General features: G+C 46.4%; 7 non-coding genes across 7 annotated transcripts; all 7 read left to right on the top strand.

The window, feature by feature from the left end:
• The first annotated feature begins 489 nt into the window (after nt 1-489).
• On the top strand, nt 490-561 carry TRNAH-GUG (transfer RNA histidin (anticodon GUG)). The gene has a single exon. It is a non-coding gene; the product is annotated as a tRNA-His (tRNA).
• A 2,868-nt stretch (nt 562-3,429) lies between these two features.
• On the top strand, nt 3,430-3,501 carry TRNAH-GUG (transfer RNA histidin (anticodon GUG)). The gene has a single exon. It is a non-coding gene; the product is annotated as a tRNA-His (tRNA).
• A 1,461-nt stretch (nt 3,502-4,962) lies between these two features.
• Nucleotides 4,963-5,045, top strand: TRNAC-ACA (transfer RNA cysteine (anticodon ACA)). Its single transcript has one exon. It is a non-coding gene; the product is annotated as a tRNA-Cys (tRNA).
• Nucleotides 5,046-6,334: 1,289 nt separating this feature from the next.
• On the top strand, nt 6,335-6,406 carry TRNAH-GUG (transfer RNA histidin (anticodon GUG)). The gene has a single exon. It is a non-coding gene; the product is annotated as a tRNA-His (tRNA).
• Nucleotides 6,407-7,901: 1,495 nt separating this feature from the next.
• On the top strand, nt 7,902-7,984 carry TRNAC-ACA (transfer RNA cysteine (anticodon ACA)). The gene has a single exon. It is a non-coding gene; the product is annotated as a tRNA-Cys (tRNA).
• Nucleotides 7,985-10,844: 2,860 nt separating this feature from the next.
• On the top strand, nt 10,845-10,926 carry TRNAS-AGA (transfer RNA serine (anticodon AGA)). Its single transcript has one exon. It is a non-coding gene; the product is annotated as a tRNA-Ser (tRNA).
• A 1,290-nt stretch (nt 10,927-12,216) lies between these two features.
• On the top strand, nt 12,217-12,288 carry TRNAH-GUG (transfer RNA histidin (anticodon GUG)). The gene has a single exon. It is a non-coding gene; the product is annotated as a tRNA-His (tRNA).
• Nucleotides 12,289-18,591: the final 6,303 nt, after the last annotated feature.

The following is an 18,591-nucleotide window of genomic DNA, read 5'->3' as shown; positions in this document are numbered from 1 at the left end:
ATTATGGGTCACTGAGGTCAGTTTCAATAATTCCTCAAAAACCTAACCATGCAGTCCCCCCTAACTGTGTAGTTATCTTGCTTTACTGCTGTTTGTGTGATTAGCTGGGAGGAGCTCACGCCAGCATCCTCCCAATAAAAGTGTAGATGAACCGTTCCTTAACTCTTTCTTGCTTCACATACAGATGGCTTGAGGAGGTACAGGGGAGATGCAGGTCTAATAAACAGAATAGAATATCTGCGCCAGGTGTGTTTCTCTGCATTGGTGTCCCATCACAGGCCCACCAGTGTATGTGTGATCTTTGACTCCTGCCAGTTCACAAGCAGGCGGCCAGAAAACGGTTTCAGCCTATCAACCACTGAGGGCATAAAGCCTTTGTATAAGGAATGAGGAAGCAATGAACACATTCAGCCTATCACAGGAGTAGCCCTGAGTGTTCCGAATTATAATTTCTTCATGTCACTGTACATTATTGAGCCCAAGTAGCTCGCCGTGATCGTATAGTGGTTAGTACTCTGCGTTGTGGCCGCAGCAACCTCGGTTCGAATCCGAGTCACGGCATTGTGGTTGGCAATGTCAAGGCAATTGGGTTTTTCCTTTACAGAATTCCCAAATGTACCAGTTGTTTTTGTAAAATGTCTATTAAAACAGATCCATTTCAATATTTAAACGATCTAACGACAAACTATTTAAACTCACATGATTATAAGATGTAGGTATACTGTACTTACTGACATAAATTATCGTTCTTGAACATATTTGCGGTAAGGGGAGCGGAGCTCTCCCCCAGGCCAATCAGAATGCAGATGAATGCAGTTGCAGTTGAGTGACCTGTGTTGTGGCTGTCTACAGGGAATGCACATATGTAGCTGTCTCGCAGCCCAATCCAGACGTCAATTGAAGACAGGTTTTCATGCAAATAGAGCAGTAAGTGCAGAGAAATGCTCACTCTCTAAAAATGGCATTTATACAATAGTAAGATTAAATCCAACCTCACCAGTAGATAGGATTTATCAATAAATAAATAAAGCTTCTCCTCTCTGATATGTAATTACCCCCCAAAAAGTATAAGGGAATACCCAATGCTAACCTATGAGAGGGGCAGACCTCACAGTAGTGAAAAATGTAATAGACTGTTTGATACTACTAGGACATACAAACTACCACAGTACATGTCTTACCTTTTACTTGCATAGCATGATGCCCCTAGGACTACTTAGGGCCTACCTTAGGGGTTACTGATATGTAATAAAATTGGAGTTTAAGGCTTGGCAAGTAGTTTTAAATGCCAAGTCGAAGTGGCAGTACACTGCAGCACAGGCACTGCAGTAGCAGGCTTGAGACAAGTTTGAAATGCTATTTCTTTGGGCGGCACAATCAGTCCCTGGGTATATGGTATACCACTTTACAAGGGGCTTTCAAGTAAATTAAATCTGTCAGTCAGGTATACTCCAATTATACACATGATTAGGGAAGAAGCACGTGCACTTCAGCACTGATTAGTAGCAATAAAGTGATCAGAGTCCAAGGCCAACAAAAAGATACAGCAAAATGCGGAGGTGAAAAGCAATAAGGTGGGGTTGGGACCACCTTAAGAATGCAAGGTCTAACAAAAACGAACTAAGGATAACATGAGTAAAACATCAGGTTTCTCTACAGCATTTGGTGAGACAAGTGGGCCTTCTTTTATCTTCCATAAATGCAATCTTTCCCGGACCCCTTTATTATATAGCTCTTCAAGGAAAAAATATAAAGCACTTACAAAGGAGCCTCAAATACTCAAGGATGGTAGACTTCTGTAAAATGGGCCATATACTAAAAGCAGCACGAAAACAGAGTGCAATAGGGTCCAAAAAACTTGAGTGACCCATGAGAGTATGCATGCAAGCCTATGGTATTCCAAACTAGAGATATACGCATGCAATTTTTGTTTTTAGGAGAGAATGTGCCTGCTGAAAAAAACATTATTTTTAAAAAGTGCACTGCAGAATATCAGGAATTTGCTGTGGCACACCTTGAAAACTTGCATACAGATTATGTGCACATGCCTTACAGTTAGTTGTTGTGGCCGAGTGGTTAAGGCGATGCACTAGAAATCCATAGGGGTCTCCCTGCGCAGGTACGAATCCTGCCGACAACGAGAATCTTTTTAACATCGGCTACAATTTCAGAAGTTAACCTTTAGTATTTCTTCCATGTCAGTTTTATAAATAGGTGGCTTATTTTGGTGTCACTATTGCATTATCACATATTTATTATCGCTCCCCCTTTCATATCTTTGCTATAACTCTCGTCCTTCATTAGCGCTGGTGCAAACGCTTCAAATTATTATAACCTGGCTCTCTCGGTCATACCTGTGCATGCACTTGAAACTTACTTTACCAATAAAAGTAGCGAATAGAGAAATAAAATAAAAGTGCTAGCTGGATTAGGCAAACACACTTCATAAAACTGCATTTTCTTTTCTATTCTCCACAGTGTTACAAGCTTAACTGCTCCCTGTGTAATTTCTCTTAACCTGCTGTTCCTGGAAGAGAATTTCATCTACAAGCTCTTTCTGTGTTTTTTCCTAGTCTTTTCTTTCCCTTTTCTTAGATTTGTAACTGTTCCTTTACATGCTCTATTTAGGCGCCATTAATCTCATTTGAGCTCCTTGTACCTGCTGCTGTTTTCTCCACACCTCATACTGTCTTTTCCCTCTTTCTCTCTTTCTCTGCGGTTGGTGGCTACTTTCCAAAGCGTCTGATGCCCCAATGTTCCTTCGTCTTGTTGTCAGACTTGAATTTGAAAAGCAACAAAATTAACAAGCCTTTACCACTCACACATGGCAGAAGTTTATACTTTAATTCAATGAGCTAAGAAAAGTGTGTTGTGGGGCCCCTACGAGCCATGGTGATTGCTTCATCATAATTAGGCATGCAGTCATTAGCCACAGCTCTGATTATGGGTCACTGAGGTCAGTTTCAATAATTCCTCAAAAACCTAACCATGCAGTCCCCCCTAACTGTGTAGTTATCTTGCTTTACTGCTGTTTGTGTGATTAGCTGGGAGGAGCTCACGGCAGCATCCTCCCAGTAAAAGTGTAGATGGACCGTTCCTTAACTCTTTCTTGCTTCACATACAGATGGCTTGAGGAGGTACAGGGGAGATGCAGGTCTAATAAACAGAATAGAATATCAGCGCCAGGTGTGTTTCTCTGCTTTGGTGTCCCATCACAGGCCCACCAGTGTATGTGTGATCTTTGACTCCTGCCAGTTCACAAGCAGGCGGCCAGGAAACGGTTTCAGCCTATCAACCACTGAGGAGATAAAGCCTTTGTATAAGGAATGAGGAAGCAATGAACACATTCAGCCTATCACAGGAGTAGCCCTGAGTGTTCCGAATTATAATTTCTTCATGTCACTGTACGTTATTGAGCCCAAGTAGCTCGCCGTGATCGTATAGTGGTTAGTACTTTGCGTTGTGGCCGCAGCAACCTCGGTTCGAATCCGAGTCACGGCAGTTGGTTTTTTCCTTTACAGAATTCCCAAATGTACCAGTTGTTTTTGTAAAATGTCTATTAAAAACAGACCCTTTTCACTATTTAAACGATCTAACGACAAATTATTTAAACACACATGATTATAAGATGTAGGTATACTGTACTTACTGACATAAATTATCGTTCTTGAACATATTTGCGGTAAGGGGAGCGGAGCTCTCCCCCAGGCCAATCAGAATGCAGATGAATGCAGTTGCAGTTGAGTGACCTGTGTTGTGGCTGTCTACTGGGAATGCACATATGTAGCTGTCTCGCAGCCCAATCCAGACGTCAATTGAAGACAGGTTTTCATGCAAATAGAGCAGTAAGTGCAGAGAAATGCTCACTCTCTAAAAATGGCATTTATACAATAGTAAGATTAAATCCAACCTCACCAGTAGATAGGATTTATCAATAAATAAATAAAGCTTCTCCTCTCTGATATGGAATTACCCCCCAAAAAATATAAGGGAATACCCAATGCTAACCTATGAGAGGGGCAGACCTCACAGTAGTGAAAAATGTAATAGACTGTTTGATACTACTAGGACATACAAACTACCACAGTACATGTCTTACCTTTTACTTACATAGCATGATGCCCCTAGGGCCTACCTTAGGGGTTACTGATATGTAATAAAATTGGAGTTTAAGGCTTGGCAAGTAGTTTTAAATGCCAAGTCGAAGTGGCAGTACACTGCAGCACAGGCACTGCAGTAGCAGGCTTGAGACAGGTTTGAAATGCTATTTCTTTGGGCGGCACAATCAGTCCCTGGGTATATGGTATACCACTTTACAAGGGACTTTCAAGTAAATTAAATCTGTCAGTCAGGTATACTCCAATTATACACATGATTAGGGAAGAAGCACGTGCACTTCAGCACTGATTAGTAGCGATAAAGTGATCAGAGTCCTAAGGCCAACAAAAAGATACAGCAAAATGCGGAGGTGAAAAGCAATAAGGTGGGGTTGGGACCACCTTAAGAATACAAGGTCTAACAAAAACGAACTAAGGATAACATGAGTAAAACATCAGGTTTCTCTACAGCATTTGGTGAGACAAGTGGGCCTTCTTTTATCTTCCATAAATGCAATCTTTCCCGGACCCCTTTATTATATAGATCTTCAAGGAAAAAAGATAAAGCACTTACATAGGAGCCTCAAATACTCAAAGATGGTAGACTTCTGTAATATGTGCCATAGACTAAAACAGCACGAAAACAGAGTGCAACAGGGTCCATAAAACTTGAGTGACCCATGAGAGTATGCATGCAAGCCTATGGTATTCCAAACTAGAGATATACGCATGCAATTTTTGTTTTTAGGAATGTGCCTGCTGAAAAAAACATTATTTTTAAAAAGTGCATTGCAGAATATCAGGATTTTGCTGTGGGACACCTTGAAAACTTGCATACAGATTATGTGCACAAGCCTCACAGTCAGTTGTTGTGGCCGAGTGGTTAAGGCGATGGACTACAAAATCCATTGGGGTCTCCCCGCGCAGGTTCGAATCCTGCCGACAACGAGAATCTTTTTAACATCGGCTACAATTTCAGAAGTTAACCTTTAGTATTTCTTCCATGTCAGTTTTATAAATAGGTGGCTTATTTTGGTGTCACTATTGCCATATCACATATTTATTATCGCTCCCCCTTTCATATCTTTGCTATAACTCTCGTCCTTCATTAGCGCTGGTGCAAACGCTTCAAATTATTATACCCTGGCTCTCTCGGTCATACCTGTGCATGCACTTGAAACTTACTTTACCAATAAAAGAAGCAAATAGAGAAATAAAATAAAAGTGCTAGCTGGATTAGGCAAACACACTTCATAAAACTGAATTTTCTTTTCTATTCTCCCCTGTGTTTCAAGCTTAACTGCTCCCTGTGTAATTTCTCTTAACCTGCTGTTCCTGGAAGAGAATTTCATCTACAAGCTCTTTCTGTGTTGTTTTCTAGTCTTTTCTTTCCCTTTTCTTAGATTTGTAACTGTTCCTTTACATGCTCTATTTAGGCGCCATTAATCTCATTTGAGCTCCTTGTACCTGCTGCTGTTTTCTCCACACCTCATACTGCCTTTTCCCTCTTTCTCTCTTTCTCTGCAGTTGGTGGCTACTTTCCAAAGCGTCTGATGCCCCAATGTTCCTTCGTCTTGTTGTGAGACGTGAATTTGAAAAGCAACAAAATTAACAAGCCTTTACCACTCACACATGGCAGAAGTTTATACTTTAATTCAATGAGCTAAGAAAAGTGTATTGTGGGGCCCCTACGAGCCATGGTGCTTGCTTCATCATAATTAGGCATGCAGTCATTAGCCACAGCTCTGATTATGGGTCACTGAGGTCAGTTTCAATAATTCCTCAAAAACCTAACCATGCAGTCCCCCCTAACTGTGTAGTTATCTTGCTTTACTGCTGTTTGTGTGATTAGCTGGGAGGAACTCACGGCAGCATCCTCCCAATAAAGGTGTAGATGGACCGTTCCTTAACTCTTTCTTGCTTCACATACAGATGGCTTGAGGAGGTACAGGGGAGATGCAGGTCTAATAAACAGAATAGAATATCTGCGCCAGGTGTGTTTCTCTGCATTGGTGTCCCATCACAGGCCCACCAGTGTATGTGTGATCTTTGACTCCTGCCAGTTCACAAGCAGGCGGCCAGGAAACGGTTTCAGCCTATCAACCACTGAGGAGATAAAGCCTTTGTATAAGGAATGAGGAAGCAATGAACACATTCAGCCTATCACAGGAGTAGCCCTGAGTGTTCCGAATTATAATTTCTTCATGTCAATGCACTTTGTTGAGCCCAAGTAGCTCGCCGTGATCGTATAGTGGTTAGTACTCTGCGTTGTGGCCGCAGCAACCTCGGTTCGAATCCGAGTCACGGCATTGTGGTTGGCAATGTCACGGCAGTTGGGTTTTTCCTTTACAGAATTCCCAAATGTACCAGTTGTTTTTGTAAAATGTCTATTAAAAACAGATTCTTTTCAATATTTAAACGATCTAACGACAAATTATTTAAACACACATGATTATAAGATGTAGGTATACTGTACTTACTGACATAAATTATCGTTCTTGAACATATTTGCGGTAAGGGGAGCGGAGCATTCCCCCAGGCCAATCAGAATGCAGATGAATGCAGTTGCTGTTGAGTGACCTGTGTTGTGGCTGTCTACAGGGAATGCACATATGTAGCTGTCTCGCAGCCCAATCCAGACGTCAATTGAAGACAGGTTTTCATGCAAATAGAGCAGTAAGTGCAGAGAAATGCTCACTCTCTAAAAATGGCATTTATACAATAGTAAGATTAAATCCAACCTCACCAGTAGATAGGATTTATCAATAAACAAATAAAGCTTCTCCTCTCTGATATGGAATTACCGCCCAAAAAGTATAAGGGAATACCCAATGCTAACCTATGAGAGGGGCAGACCTCACAGTAGTGAAAAATGTAATAGACTGTTTGATACTACTAGGACATACAAACTACCACAGTACATGTCTTACCTTTTACTTGCATAGCATGATGCCCCTAGGACTACTTAGGGCCTTAGGGGTTACTGATATGTAATAAAATTGGAGTTTAAGGCTTGGCAAGTAGTTTTAAATGCCAAGTCGAAGTGGCAGTACACTGCAGCACAGGCACTGCAGTAGCAGGCTTGAGACAGGTTTGAAATGCTATTTCTGTGGGCGGCACAATCAGTCCCTGGGTATATGGTTTACCACTTTACAAGGGGCTTTCAAGTAAATTAAATCTGTCAGTCAGGTATACTCCATTTATACACATGATTAGGGAAGAAGCACGTGCACTTCAGCACTGATTAGTAGCGATAAAGTGATCAGAGTCCTAAGGCCAACAAAAAGATACAGCAAAATGCGGAGGTGAAAAGCAATAAGGTGGGGTTGGGATCACCTTAAGAATGCAAGGTCTAACAAAAACGAACTAAGAATAACATGAGTAAAACATCAGGTTTCTCTACAGCATTTGGTGAGATAAGTGGGCCTTCTTTTATCTTCCATAAATGCATTCTTTCCCGGACCCCTTTATTATATAGCTCGTCAAGGAAAAAATATAAAGCACTTACAAAGGAGCCTCAAATACTCAAAGATGGTAGACTTCTGTAATATGGGCCATATACTAAAAGCAGCACGAAAACAGAGTGCAATAGGGTCCAAAAAACTTGAGTGACCCATGAGAGTATGCATGCAAGCCTATGGTATTCCAAACTAGAGATATACGCATGCAATTTTTGTTTTTAGGAGAGAATGTGCCTGCTGAAAAAAACATTATTTTTAAAAAGTGCATTGCAGAATATCAGGAATTTGCTGTGGGACACCTTGAAAACTTGCATACAGATTATGTGCACAAGCCTCACAGTCAGTTGTTGTGGCCGAGTGGTTAAGGCGATGGACTACAAAATCCATTGGGGTCTCCCCGCGCAGGTTCGAATCCTGCCGACAACGAGAATCTTTTTAACATCGGCTACAATTTCAGAAGTTAACCTTTAGTATTTCTTCCATGTCAGTTTTATAAATAGGTGGCTTATTTTGGTGTCACTATTGCCATATCACATATTTATTATCGCTCCCCCTTTCATATCTTTGCTATAACTCTCGTCCTTCATTAGCGCTGGTGCAAACGCTTCAAATTATTATACCCTGGCTCTCTCGGTCATACCTGTGCATGCACTTGAAACTTACTTTACCAATAAAAGAAGCAAATAGAGAAATAAAATAAAAGTGCTAGCTGGATTAGGCAAACACACTTCATAAAACTGCATTTTCTTTTCTATTCTCCCCTGTGTTTCAAGCTTAACTGCTCCCTGTGTAATTTCTCTTAACCTGCTGTTCCTGGAAGAGAATTTCATCTACAAGCTCTTTCTGTGTTGTTTTCTAGTCTTTTCTTTCCCTTTTCTTAGATTTGTAACTGTTCCTTTACATGCTCTATTTAGGCGCCATTAATCTCATTTGAGCTCCTTGTACCTGCTGCTGTTTTCTCCACACCTCATACTGCCTTTTCCCTCTTTCTCTCTTTCTCTGCGGTTGGTGGCTACTTTCCAAAGCGTCTGATGCCCCAATGTTCCTTAGTCTTGTTGTCAGACGTGAATTTGAAAAGCAACAAAATTAACAAGCCTTTACCACTCACACATGGCGGAAGTTTATACTTTAATTCAATGAGCTAAGAAAATTGTGTTGTGGGGCCCCTAAGAGCCATGGTGCTTGCTTCATCATAATTAGGCATGCAGTCATTAGCCACAGCTCTGATTTTGGGTCACTGAGGTCAGTTTCAATAATTCCTCAAAAACCTAACCATGCAGTCCCCCCTAACTGTGTAGTTATCTTGCTTTACTGCTGTTTGTGTGATTACCTGGGAGGAGCTCACGGCAGCATCCTCCCAATAAAAGTGTAGATGGACCGTTCCTTAACTCTTTCTTGCTTCACATACAGATGGCTTGAGGAGGTACAAGGGAGATGCAGGTCTAAGAAACAGAATAGAATATCTGCGCCAGGTGTGTTTCTCTACATTGGTGTCCCATCACAGGCCCACCAGTGTATGTGTGATCTTTGACTCCTGCCAGTTCACAAGCAGGCGGCCAGGAAACGGTTTCAGCCTATCAACCACTGAGGAGATAAAGCCTTTGTATAAGGAATGAGGAAGCAATGAACACATTCAGCGTATCACAGGAATAGCCCTGAGTGTTCCGAATTATAATTTCTTCATGTCACTGTACATTACTGAGCCCAAGTAGCTCGCCGTAATCGTATAGTGGTTAGTACTCTGCGTTGTGGCCGCAGCAACCTCAGTTCGAATCCAAGTCACGGCATTGTGGTTGGCAATGTCACGGCAGTTGGGTTTTTCCTTTACAGAATTCCCAAATTTACCAGTTGTTTTTGTAAAATGTCTATTAAAAACAGATCCTTTTCAATATTTAAACGATCTAACGACAAATTATTTAAACACACATGATTATAAAATGTAGGTATACTGTACTTACTGACATAAATTATCGTTCTTGAACATATTTGCGGTAAGGGGAGCGGAGCTCTCCCCCAGGCCAATCAGAATGCAGATGAATGCAGTTGCAGTTGAGTGACCTGTGTTGTGGCTGTCTACAGGGAATGCACATATGCAGCTGTCTCGCAGCCCAATCCAGACGTCAATTGAAGACAGGTTTTCATGCAAATAGAGCAGTCAGTGCAGAGAAATGCTCACTCTCTAAAAATGGCATTTATACAATAGTAAGATTAAATCCAACCTCACCAGTAGATAGGATTTATCAATAAATAAATAAAGCTTCTCCTCTCTGATATGGAATTACCCCCCAAAAAGTATAAGGGAATACCCAATGCTAACCTATGAGAGGGGCAGACCTCACAGTAGTGAAAAATGTAATAGACTGTTTGATACTACTAGGACATACAAACTACCACAGTACATGTCTTACGTTTTACTTACATAGCATGATGCCCCTAGGACTACTTAGGGCCTACCTTAGGGGTTACTGATATGTAATAAAATTGGAGTTTAAGGCTTGGCAAGTAGTTTTAAATGCCAAGTCGAAGTGGCAGTACACTGCAGCACAGGCACTACAGTAGCAGGCTTGAGACAGGTTTGAAATGCTATTTCTTTGGGCGGCACCATCAGTCCCTGGGTATATGGTATACCACTTTACAAGGGGCTTTCAAGTAAATTAAATCTGTCAGTCAGGTATACTCCAATTATACACATGATTAGGGAAGAAGCACGTGCACTTCAGCACTGATTAGTAGCGATAAAGTGATCAGAGTCCTAAGGCCAACAAAAAGATACAGCAAAATGCGGAGGTGAAAAGCAATAAGGTGGGGTTGGGACCACCTTAAGAATGCAAGGTCTAACAAAAACGAACTAAGGATAACATGAGTAAAACATCAGGTTTCTCTACAGCATTTGGTGAGACAAGTGGGCCTTCTTTTATCTTCCATAAATGCAATCTTTCCCGGACCCCTTTATTATATAGCTCTTCAAGGAAAAAATATAAAGCACTTACAAAGGAGCCTCAAATACTCAAAGATGGTAGACTTCTGTACTATGGGCCATATACTAAAAGCAGCACGAAAACAGAGTGCAATAGGGTCCAAAAAACTTGAGTGACCCATGAGAGTATGCATGCAAGCCTATGGTATTCCAAACTAGAGATATACGCATGCAATTTTTGTTTTTAGGAGAGAATGTGCCTGCTGAAAAAAACCTTATTTTTAAAAAGTGCATTGCAGAATATCAGGAATTTGCTGTGGGACACCTTGAAAACTTGCATACAGATTATGTGCACACCCCTTACAGTCAGTTGTTGTGGCCGAGTGGTTAAGGCGATGGACTAGAAATCCATTGGGGTCTCCCCGCACAGGTTCGAATCCTGCCGACAACGAGAATCTTTTTAACATCGGCTACAATTTCAGAAGTTAACCTTTAGTATTTCTCCCATGTCAGTTTTATAAGTAGGTGGCTTATTTTGGTGTCACTATTGCCATATCACATATTTATTATCGCTCCCCCTTTCATATCTTTGCTATAACTCTCGTCCTTCATTAGCGCTGGTGCAAACGCTTCAAATTATTATACCCTGGCTCTCTCGGTCATACCTGTGAATGCACTTGAAACTTACTTTACCAATAAAAGAAGCGAATAGAGAAATAAAATAAAAGTGCTAGCTGGATTAGGCAAACACACTTCATAAAACTGCATTTTCTTTTCTATTCTCCCCCGTGTTACAAGCTTAACTGCTCCCTGTGTAATTTCTCTTAACCTGCTGTTCCTGGAAGAGAATTTCATCTACAAGCTCTTTCTGTGTTTTTTTTCTAGTCTTTTCTTTCCCTTTTCTTGGATTTGTTACTGTTCCTTTACGTGCTCTATTTAGGCGCCATTAATCTCATTTGAGCTCCTTGTACCTGCTGCTGTTTTCTCCACACCTCATACTGTCTTTTCCCTCTTTCTCTCTTTCTCTGCGGTTGGTGGCTACTTTCCAAAGCGTCTGATGCCCCAATGTTCCTTCGTCTTGTTGTCAGACGTGAATTTGAAAAGCAACAAAATTAACAAGCCTTTACCACTCACACATGGCAGAAGTTTATACTTTAATTCAATGAGCTAAGAAAAGTGTGTTGTGGGGCCCCTACGAGCCATGGTGCTTGCTTCATCATAATTAGGCATGCAGTCATTAGCCACAGCTCTGATTATGGGTCACTGAGGTCAGTTTCAATAATTCCTCAAAAACCTAACCATGCAGTCCCCCCTAACTGTGTAGTTATCTTGCTTTACTGCTGTTTGTGTGATTAGCTGGGAGGAGCTCACGGCAGCATCCTCCCAATAAAAGTGTAGATGGACCGTTCCTTAACTCTTTCTTGCTTCACATACAGATGGCTTGAGGAGGTACAGGGGAGATGCAGGTCTAATAAACAGAATAGGATATCTGCGCCAGGTGTGTTTCTCTGCATTGGTGTCCCATCACAGGCCCACCAGTGTATGTGTGATCTTTGACTCCTGCCAGTTCACATGCAGGTGGCCAGGAAACGGTTTCAGCCTATCAACCACTGAGGAGATAAAGCCTTTGTATAAGGAATGAGGAAGCAATGAACACATTCAGCCTATCACAGGAGTAGCCCTGAGTGTTCCGAATTATAATTTCTTCATGTCACTGTACGTTATTGAGCCCAAGTAGCTCGCCGTGATCGTATAGTGGTTAGTACTCTGCGTTGTGGCCGCAGCAACCTCGGTTCGAATCCGAGTCACGGCATTGTGGTTGGCAATCTCACGGCAGTTGGGTTTTTCCTTTACAGAATTCCCGAATGTACCAGTTGTTTTTGTAAAATGTCTATTAAAAACAGATCCTTTTCAATATTTAAACGATCTAACGACAAATTATTCAAACACACATGATTATAAGATGTAGGTATACTGTACTTACTGACATAAATTATCGTTCTTGAACATATTTGCGGTAAGGGGAGCAGGGCTCTCCCCCAGGCCAATCAGAATGCAGATGAATGCAGTTGCAGTTGAGTGACCTGTGTTGTGGCTGTCCACAGGGAATGCACATATGTAGCTGTCTCGCAGCCCAATCCAGACGTCAATTGAAGACAGGTTTTCATGCAAATAGAGCAGTAAGTGCAGAGAAATGCTCACTCTCTAAAAATGGCATTTATACAATAGTAAGATTAAATCCAACCTCACCAGTAGATAGGATTTATCAATAAATAAATAAAGCTTCTCCTCTCTGATATGGAATTACCCCCCAAAAAGTATAAGGGAATACCCAATGCTAACCTATGAGAGGGGCAGACATCACAGTAGTGAAAAATGTAATAGACTGTTTGATACTACTAGGACATACAAACTACCACAGTACATGTCTTACCTTTTACTTACATAGCATGATGCCCCTTGGACTACCTAGGGCCTACCTTAGGGGTTACTGATATGTAATAAAATTGGAGTTTAAGGCTTGGCAAGTAGTTTTAAATGCCAAGTCGAAGTGGCAGTACACTGCATCACAGGCACTGCAGTAGCAGGCTTGAGACAGGTTTGAAATGCTATTTCTTTGGGCGGCACAATCAGTCCCTGGGTATATGGTATACTACTTTACAAGGGGCTTTCAAGTAAATTAAATCTGTCAGTCAGGTATACTCCAATTATACACATGATTAAGGAAGAAGCACGTGCACTTCAGCACTGATTAGTAGCGATGAAGTGATCAGAGTCCTAAGGCCAACAAAAAGATACAGCAAAATGCGGAGGTGAAAAGCAATAAGGTGGGGTTGGGACCACCCTAAGAATGCAAGGTCTAACAAAAACGAACTAAGGATAACATGAGTAAAACATCAGGTTTCTCTACAGCATTTGGTGAGACAAGTGGGCCTTCTTTTATCTTCCATAAATGCAATCTTTCCCGGACCCCTTTATTATATAGCTCTTCAAGGAAAAAATATAAAGCACTGTTAGACGGACCGGGAGGGTCGGCCGAGGATAAGGGGAGAGGTCTCCGGGGAGAGCCGTCTCCAGCGATCGTACAGACAAGTAACTTCCCCCCCACAGACGGACACCACACCAGGATAAGGTTTAACGATACTTTATCAGCAATTCTTTTGGTACGGTAAAATGATACAAGGAGGTCTGGACTCAGGGGTCCCCTCGATTCTGGTCTCTGGATTGGGAAAAGGGTAGCGGGACAGTCTTGTTACCAATAGATGAAAATAGCTCTCAATCCTCGAGCTCGGCGTTCTAGATGATCGGGCCGCGGCGGAGCCAGCAGGTCCTGAGATGGATGAAGGAAGCGACGGTCCACGGCGGAGCCAGCAGGTCCCGATGAAGATGGTGGTTACAAATGGTCCGCGGCCACGCCAGCAGGTCCCGACGACGATGAAGGTTACGAAGGTTGCGGCAGCGCCAGCAGGCAGGATGATGGTTCGCAAGGCAGGGCTACGGCAGCGCCAGTAGTCCGTCAAGGATGAGTTCTTCACTGCGTCTCTCGACTCCAGGATACAACTGCCTTCCTGCTCTGGAGCTGCCCCAGTTATAGGGCTGGTGCCCTTTGATGTCCGGACCCTCGCACTTGGGGGTTGGGGGGTCCGGGATGAAGGGGTCCAGACACCCAGCAGGGGGGTGGAGCCAGCGCCCGGGGAGGTTGTGGGCGAGCGGCACCTGGCGAGGGAGAACCATCGACACCTCTTTCTCCCATTGACCTGCCAAGTAGTCCGCTCACCTCCTGGGTGGATGGTGGTGCCGGGATGTCTGAGGCCTGGCCAGGCCCAGGGTTGGGGTCGATCGGGGGCCACGCGGCCTCGTGGCGGAGTGTCCAAGATGGCGCCCAGGCTGGGCGTGCGGGCCAGTAGTGGATCGGGCCCACGAGGTCGATATGTTCAGAGGCAAGGGTCCCGGAGGGGACGGAAAACGTGAAGTGGTGGTGTGTGACACTTGAGGGACCGGGCTCGGGCCTGGTCGGGCAGAGGGGGGAGCGGCCCTTCACGTGGCCTGTCCAACATGCGTCCCCCCCAGCTGAAGGCGGGGAGAGTCACCCATCCTCTTGGGGACTCTCCTCGTCGAGGCGGAAAAACCGGGACAGGCCATCTGCGTTGGCGTGATCTGGCCCAGGCCGGTGTTCAACAGTGAAGTCCATCCCTTGTAGGGAGATGGACCAACGTAGTAGTTTTGGGTTCTCCCCCCGCATCTGCATCAGCCACTGCAGGGGTTGATGGTCGGTCTGCACCCGGAAGTGTGTGCCAAAGAGGTAGGGCCGGAGCTTTTTGAGGGCCCATACCACGGCGAAGGCCTCCCTCTCGATGGTGCTCCAGCGTTGTTCTCGAGGTAGGAGTCGCCTGCTGATGAAGGCCACTGGCTGATCAAGGCCTTCGGTGTTCAATTGAGACAGGACCGCCCCAATGCCGTGGTCGGAGGCATCCGTCTGGACGACGAATTCCCGGCTGTAGTCGGGGGCCTGGAGCACAGGGGCGGAGCACATGGCGGCCTTCAGTTGTTCGAAGGCTGTTTGACAATCTGGGGTCCAGTTGACCTTCTTGGGTTGATTTTTGGACGTGAGCTCTGTGAGGGGCCCCACTATGGTACCATAGTCTTTCACGAACCGTCTGTAATAGCCCTTGAGTCCCAAAAAGGCGCGTACCTCGGTCTGGGTGATGGGGGGCTGCCAGGACTGGATGGCGGCAATCTTGAGCTGCAGAGGGGCCACCAGGCCGCTTCCCACCTGGTGTCCGAGGTAGGTTACGGACCCCTGACCAATTTGGCATTTGCTGGCCTTGATCGTGAGGCCAGCTTGCTGAAGGGCCTGTAGCACCGCTCGGAGGTGGTGGAGGTGGTCGGACCAATGGTGGCTGTACACAGCGATGTCGTCTAGGTAGGCGGCGCTGAATCCTTCGAGCCCGGCCAAGACCTGGTTGACTAGCCGCTGAAATGTTGCTGGGGCATTCTTCATGCCGAAGGGCATGACCTTGAAATGATAATGGCCATCAGGAGTGGAAAATGCAGATCGCTCTTGGGCCCGGGGTGTGAGGCCGATCTGCCAGTAGCCCGCCGTCAGGTCGAAAATACTGAGGTAGCGGGCAGCTCCCATGCGGTCAATTAGCTCGTCGGCGCGGGGGATGGGGTGTGCGTCCGTTCTGGTGACCGCATTCAAGCCCCGGTAGTTGACGCAGAACCGGAGTTCCGGTGTGGTGCCGGGAGTGGCTGCTTTGGGGACCAGTACTACTGGGCTGGCCCAGGGGCTGTCTGAGGGCTCAATGACCCCGAGGGTGAGCATTTTGGTTACTTCTTCCTGGATGCAAGCCCGTACCCGATCTGGTACGCGGTAGGCCCGGTGGCGGATAGGGGGGCTGTCCCCCGTGTCCACGTCGTGCACACACCAGGAAGTGACACCTGGGGTGAGGGAAAACAGGTCGGCGAACTGCAACAGAAGGTCTCGACATTCTTGGCGTTGGTCCAGGGTGAGGGCCTCCGAGAGTCGGACCCCATCTACGGAGCCATCTTTCTCCCGAGTCCGTAGGAGGTCAGGGAGGGGTTCGGAGTCTTCTTCGGCTCCATTGTCTGTGGCCATCAGGAGGCTGAGTTCTGAACGCACAAAGTGGGGTTTCAGCCTATTAGCGTGGAGGACTCGGAGGGGGTTCCGTGAAGATTCCATGTCGATGAGATAGGTGACAGGACCCTTGCGCTCGACTACTTTGAAGGGCCCCGTCCACTTGTCTTGCAGGGCGCAGGGCTCGGTGGGGGACATCACCCATACCTGTTGTCCGGGTTCAAATTCGATGGAGGAGGCATTTTGGTCATACCACTTTTTCATGTCCTCTTGACTGGCCTCCAAGTTTGCTTTTGCCAGCTCTCTGAACCGTCGGGTTTGGTTGTGGAGGGTTAGGAGGTATTTGAAGACATCTGGGGGGTTCTTTAGAGGGGGCAGTTCCCAGCCTTCCTTGACTAGACTGAGAGGCCCCCGTACGGGGTGTCCATACAATAACTCAAACGGGCTGAAGCCGAGGGACTTCTGGGGGACCTCTCGATATGCGAAGAGGAGGCACGGCAGCAGCACATCCCACTGGCGACGGAGGGGCTCTTCCAACCCCCCAATCATCCCTATGAGCGTGCGGTTGAACCGCTCAACGAGTCCGTTTCCTTGAGGGTGATAGGGGGTCGTGAATCGGTAGGTGACCCCACACTGTTGCCAGAGGGACTTCATATATTTGGAAATAAAGTTTGTGCCCCTGTCGCTGACGACTTCTCGGGGGAAGCCCACACGGGAGAAGATCCCCATCAGGGCCCGGCCGACCACCGGGGCTGTCACAGTTCGCAGGGGAACAGCCTCGGGGTAGCGGGTGGCGTGGTCCACCAGTACCAGGATGAACCGATGTCCTTGTTTTGTACGGGGGTCCAGGGGCCCCACAATGTCTATCCCGACCCTCTCGAACGGGGTGGTGACCACGGGAAATGGTTGCAGGGGGGCTTTTAGTTTGCGGCCGCTCTTTCCACTGGCTTGGCACGTGGGGCAGGATCGGCAATGCTGGAGTACATCATTCCTCATTTTGGGCCAGAAGAAGTGGGTTACTAGGCGGCTGTAGGTTTTATCCTGACCCAGGTGTCCAGCCAGGGGGACATCGTGGGCCAGGTTTAGCAAGAAGTCTCTAAAACGGAGGGGCACCACTAGCACTCGGCTGGCCCCCAACTCCGCGATCCTTTGTTCACTGTATAGCAGATCATTGTCCCAGTAGATCCAATGTGTTCCGGAGGTATCCCCTGCGCTCTGGGGGCGAGGGCTTGTTGGCGGAGTCCCTCGAGGGAGGGACAGGTCTTTTGCTCTTGGCGAAACTGTTCCTGTGTGGGCCCCCCCTCTTGATGCCACTGGTCGAGGCCAGCGAGGTCCGGAGGTTGAGCTGGTTCTGGGGGGACGGCACGGTCGGTGTCTTCGACTGGGGCGACCGGGGGAGGAGGCGCCGGCCATTCGGGTTTCTCTTGTCGGGGATTGGCACGGGCGGCCATGGACCGGGTGGTGACGCACGCCCAGTCCGGGACGCCCAACATCCCCAGGTGTTCTCTTCGTTCTACGGCTGCCCAGGGAGAGCTTTCAAGGTCATTTCCCAGGAGACAGTCTACGGGAGCATCATCTCGGACCGTTACTTTCAACATGCCTGAGACCCCTCCCCATTCGAAAGGGACGCAGGCCATCCGACACAGACTTTCCGAGTTATCGGCTGAACGGACAGGGCAGAGAATGTTTGGTATGAACTGTTCTGGGGTCACCAGGTGACAGCGGACGGCTGTTACACTGGCCCCGGTGTCACGGAGGGCTTCGGCCTGGCGTCCATTGATGCTTACCCATTGGCTGTACTTCCGGGTGTTAGCGGGTAGGGGGACCCGCGGGACCATGTCTTTCCCCCCTAAGCATGCTAAAGTCATGGCGGCTGGCTCCCATTCTTGATGCTCTTGTTCATATTCTTCCTGCTCCTCGGAGATCTGTTCTTCCCCTAGGGCAGCAGCGGCCACTTGGCGGGGTCTTGGGCTCTGGTACTGTGGGCAATTTGGGTCGTTTGCATAGTGGCCGACTCGTTGGCATCGGTGACACGTGACATTGGCTCTGTATCCCGGTCGCGCCGGGGTGCTGCCCCGGTTGGCCGGGGGGGTGGTGCTGGTAGCGGGGGCGACCGGAGCGTTGTCTCTTCCTCGCCCTTGGCCCCCTCCTCCTCCTCGGGGACGGTGCTGACCGTTGTTGTTCCGGTTCTGCTCATAGGATCCATTTCGGCCCACTCTGGTGATTTCCCACCGGTCAGCCTCGGCTGCGAGCTGCCGTGGATCAGTCAATTTGCTGTCGAGGAGGTGCTGCCGGAGCTCAATGAAGCAATTGTTTGATAGATGCTCCCACACCATGAGATTGAAGAGTTGTTCGTAAGTTGTGACATTGCTTCCTTTGATCCAGCCCTCGAAGGCTCGGCTAAAATAGTTCACGTAGTCCACCCAAGTTGTACCCGGGATGCGGGTGCAGTCTCGGAACCTCTGACGGTACATCTCGGGTGTGAGCCCATAGCGGGTGAGGAGGGCAGCTTTCATG

This window comes from Lissotriton vulgaris, chromosome 1_1 (genome assembly GCF_964263255.1).
Source record: "Lissotriton vulgaris chromosome 1_1, aLisVul1.2, whole genome shotgun sequence".
Classification (NCBI taxonomy): Eukaryota; Metazoa; Chordata; class Amphibia; order Caudata; family Salamandridae; genus Lissotriton; species Lissotriton vulgaris.
The sequence above is the reverse complement of the archived record's forward strand: the minus strand, read 5'-3'. Positions and strand labels throughout refer to the sequence as shown.